We start from the raw sequence: 4,983 nt of genomic DNA, 5'->3' as shown, positions 1-4,983 counted from the left end.
CTCTATATAGAAAAAATATGATAGGATTATAATGGTTCCAAATCACCGTGTGATGTAGTAATTAATGTTTTATTTCCACAAAATGACTAGGGCTATTTGAGGAATGAGTTTATAACCTGGCTATGCAGTCACCACATGTGATGCTAACTCTTTTGCCAAATCCTCTGAAAATGTCTTGTTTGAACCCTGGCTTTATTTTTGTCCATAGCTCCCCAGTCTCATTTCACTTGCAGTTGAAGTACAATTGATCTTTCTGGCTCCGATTGTTTCTATCCACATTTCATTCTGACTCAAACAATATTTGTTAATTTCTCATCAATCTCATTTTCTCCTTTCTTTTAACACCGTCAAAAAATAATTCCTGCCCACTAACTTTTACAACCCTTTATCCTAGATTGTACAATGAAATTATCTTTCCTGCCTAACCATGCTCTTTTCTGTTTCTCTCCAATTAATGCATTTTAAATAAATGTATGCCTTTCTCATCTCAAATGAGAAAAAAACTTTTAATATTTCCTCACTGCTGGTTTCTGGGTGGGTTGGTTTTTTTCCATTGATATTTGACAGCAAATAGGTGCTGTGTTTCTGAACATCTTGATTACAAATCGGTTTGAAATATGGTGTAACTATAAATTCCTAGGGCAACATATAAACAAAACAAGTCCAAGTTAGGATCTCGTCACTTTATTGCTTTTTCTTTGAGATCTCTCCAACCCTGCCTCTCTTATTCCAGGAAAAAGTTATTCCATCATAGCTTTCTTAAAATAACACAGGTCAGGTTTTAATCTCATTTTACTTATCTTAAGGTACTGTTTGGTTAAATGTCATAATCAAGCCATGAGTGGCTCCTGTCTTTGAGTACCTGCAGCACCTTTTACATAACCCCATAATGTTACAGTGTAGTCATTGTCTTTCCATCAAATTATGAGATCCTTGAAGACAGTCACCATCCCATCTTAATTCTTATATGTCTTATGATTGGCACAGTACCTGACACATAGTAAGTGGTCTAATGTTTGATGAATAAATACATGAAGAAATTAATGTGCAAATTGTGGAGATAAACCTAATGGCCATCCAGGCCAGAGTACTTTGGAAAAACTATGCTTAAAATGTCATATTTTAATTACATGTAAAGCCAAGCAAGTTAGAATTTTATAATGCATAAGATAATATATCATATACTTAACAAAACAATATATGATGTTAAATATATTCTTTTAAACAAATAAATGTTGTCAGTAATGTTTCTTTACTTATAATTACTTATACAGGGTGGGGCAAAAGTAGGTTTACAGTTTTGAGTATACAAAACACAGAGTTTATTCTTGTATTATTATCGATTATTGTATTATTTTCCACACAAACAACTTGTAAACCTACTTTGCCCCTCCCTATATTTACACATAAATTAAATTATACTCTTTTCCATCATATTGCCTTTGTGACTTTTTATGATTATGAAGGTAATGCTATTCATGGTAAAGACTTAGAAAACACTAAAAAGCATAGAGAAAAAAGTCATTCATAATTCTACAGCCTAGAAATACAAATATTAACTTTGGGTACATTTTCTGCATACATTTTATAAGTGGGATCATAATTTGTGTACAGCTTTTATACCCTTCTATTTTTTTCCATTTAACATCATATTGTGAGTATATTCTTTGTCATTAGACATTTTTAGAAAATGTCTTTAATGGCCATATACTGTTCCCTTTGAAAACAGTAGCATAATATTTTTGCTCTCTGCATATTAAGCATTTGGATAATGTGTACATTTTTAGGTTTATATATACTGCTGAAGAAACATTGCTATAATAAAATGGCTATCAGGTGAATAACTGAATGTTTAACCCTATTCTAAGTTGTTAATTACATTATGTAATTTAATCTTCATAATTTTCTTTAAGATAAATACAATTACCCACATTTCACAGTTGAGGAAATAGGTTTATTGAGGAAAAAAAGTAACTTATTCTAAGTCCCATAATCAATAGGAAGTAGAAGAGGTATTTGAACCAAGACTTGTCTTATACTCAAACTTCTCTCTAGAAAGTCGGAAAAAAAAAACCTAGGAAAACTATAGCTCTGACTGGACCTATACAAGCAAGTCCAAGAAGACAGATTATTGAGGCAAAGGGACCAGCTTTCTAAAATGCTGTGAGCACGTTGGAGAATGTGTGTGCCACCTTATTGACATTAAGAGTAATTAAGTTTTAAATCTTTAAAATATTTAGAGATGAAAATTTAAACTCTTAGTATGCCTTTGATTACTAGTGAAGTTAATTTAACTAAAAACTGGTTAACTAGTTTCTTACATTTTGTAGCCACTTTTGTCTCCTGTTGGAGAATTGTGTATTTATATGCTTTTGCCATTTTTCTGTTAGGACCTTTGCGTTTTTCTTATTGTGTTACCTCTATATACTAAGAACATCATATTTTTCGTATTTGTGGTAGTGTTCTAGTTCACACCATTTTGTTTCAATATTTTACATGTAAAAATTCACTGTTTATACATTTTAATAGACTTTATCTTTTAGAGCAGTTCTCACAGCAAAACTGATGAGAAGGTACAAAGATTTCTCATATGCCTTCTTTCCCCACATGCATACCTCTCCCATCGTCAACATCCCCACCAGAGTGGTACATTTGTTACAGCTGATGAGCCTGCATTGACACATCATCATCACCCAAAGACCGTAGCTTCCATTGGGATTCACTCTTGATGTTGTCCATTCTAGCGGTTTGGACAAATGCATAATGGCATGTGTCCACCATTATAGCATTTTAAAAATTTACATTTTTTATTGGACAACTGCAGGTTCTTTCCCAGTATATAAAGCCCATTGCTTTATTCAGGTGTTTGTACATTCCAGCCAGTCAGTGGGGAGGGGCGGAATGGACAATGAAGCACACAGATATATTAGAGGAAAATGTACCATAAACCACTTTTTTCTTTTTTGGTTAAAGAATAAAGCTTTATAATCAATATCGCACTCTTACAAGTACGATACAAAACTTGATTGTTGTGGATTGCACTTACGCCTGTCTTCTCATCTCATATGCACAGTGTATGGGTGCTGCTGGCGTCCATGGGAAGCAGCCCTCAGAGGAAAACAAGGGTCAGGAATGAAAATGTATTAATAAGAGGAAGCACAAGAAGGCAGCTTTGGGAGGCACCGGCTGGCCGCTCGGCAGAAGCAGATGGCGTGCAGGAAGGTTTGGCTGCTCTTCTCAAACTCCTGCAGCAATCCATCGATCTCAGTCTCCATGCCCTCTGTGTGCTGGATGCACTGGGAGAGCTCACAGGTAAGGAAAACCCCTAGGCGTCGGTCATGGTTGTCCTGGAGGTCCACACTGATGACGAGCGTCTGCTGGCAGCTCTCCTCTTCTCTGGATTCAGATCTTCCGTCACCTGGTCGAACACTCTCTCTTCGCAAGTGAGGATCAGGTCGAACAGGTCTTTGCAGTTCTGGAACCTTTCTGACCAGGGCTTGATCCATTCTGCATGTAGAGTTCTTTGTCTTTCCTAAAGACATCATTGTACATCTGATCATATGTGGTTTTGAAATCATATCCGTTGGGTTTGTCAGGCACTGGTCCTGGAAGCTTCATGTGAATCCCATTCCAAAGGACTGGACACTGAATCCCCCTTTGCCGAGGATGTTGTGCACTTCCATGCTTAGGTCTGGGTGCTGGAGCAGACCACCTGCAGCAGGGATGATGGCATGGGCGTGCGTGGCTGGACAGTCCACAGTCTCCCGCACTGGACTCCTACCCAGGCATGGCACTTCCACACCAAAAATGTACGTTTTTAAGAGTCAATTCTATCAGACTTTTTACTTCTTTTTTGTACTTGTAGAGTTTTTTAAATATTAGATGAATATTCTTTATAAATATTGTGGGGGTTTTTTAGTATAGTTTAGGCAATTATTTTTATATTTCTGACATACAAAAAGCATATGGAACCATATAACTACACCGAGCTCCTATGCAGCTTAAAAAATAAATACCAACATAACTGAAATCTTCTATGTAACTCTCCCAATAACATCCCCCTTCCTTCTCTCTTTATCTTTTATGACAATTGGTTTGATGGCATAAAGAGCCCACAGTGGCCAGTTGTTAGTCTCAACAACCAGCTTAGTGAAACCATTACTGTGTCACCTAGTGGAAATATTCCTTCCTTGGGACCTAAGACCACCAAACCAGCAGAAATAAGAAGTTGCGGAAATAAGAAGCAAAAGATGCAAATAAAAGGCCACTCCTGTTTCTACCCCTTGAATTCTAGCTATGGGAGAAACGGTACCGCGTACTGGTCTCAGATTCAGATGATATACCTAATCCTGGAAGACATTACTGCAGCCCCAAAAGGTGTTGCTATCCAGCTGGCACCACAACTAAATTTTCAAAAGGACATTCCATTGTTCTATCAGGCTAGCTGCTTCAGCTTTTTAATTCTTTTTTCTAACTTGTCTTCCAAATCTCTGATTCGGCCCGGCCGGGCGTGGCTCAGCAGTTGAGCGTCGACCTGGGATCCAGGCCAAATCTCTGATTCGATCATCTGCTTCATTCAATCTACTTTTAATTCCTTCTAGTGTGTTCTTTATGGTATTATTCATTTCTGACTGGTTCTTGTTCATGGTTTCTATTTCTTTTTTCATGCTGTTGTAAGTTTCCTGTCATTCTCACTAAGTTCCTTGGGCGTCCTTATAACCATGACTTTGAACTCTGTATCTGATGAATTGCTTGCCTCCAATGCATTTAGATTCTTTTCCAGAGATTCCTCCTTTTCTTTCATTTGGGGGTTGTTTCTTTGTCTCTTTGTGTTTGTTTCTATGTATTAGATAGGACTGCTCTGCCTCCCAGTCTTCACTAGGTAGCCTTATATAGGAAGTGTCTTGGAGCTAGTAGCGCAGCCTCTTTGATCTCCTGAGCTGGATGCTCTAGGAATGTCTACGGTGTGAGCTATTTGTAATT

At 37.3% G+C, this 4,983-nt stretch overlaps 1 pseudogene across 1 annotated transcript; it reads right to left on the bottom strand.

Moving 5' to 3' along the window:
• Positions 1-3,143: 3,143 nt before the first annotated feature.
• On the bottom strand, positions 3,144-3,733 carry LOC308559139 (RNA polymerase II subunit A C-terminal domain phosphatase SSU72 pseudogene; annotated as a pseudogene). Its single transcript has one exon. The product of its transcript is annotated as an RNA polymerase II subunit A C-terminal domain phosphatase SSU72 pseudogene (transcript).
• Positions 3,734-4,983: the final 1,250 nt, after the last annotated feature.

The sequence above is a fragment of the Miniopterus schreibersii genome (genome assembly GCF_964146895.1).
Source record: "Miniopterus schreibersii genome assembly, chromosome: 6".
Taxonomy (NCBI): domain Eukaryota; kingdom Metazoa; phylum Chordata; class Mammalia; order Chiroptera; family Miniopteridae; genus Miniopterus; species Miniopterus schreibersii.
Note: the sequence above shows the minus strand (reverse complement) of the source record. Positions and strands in the feature narration are given on the sequence as shown.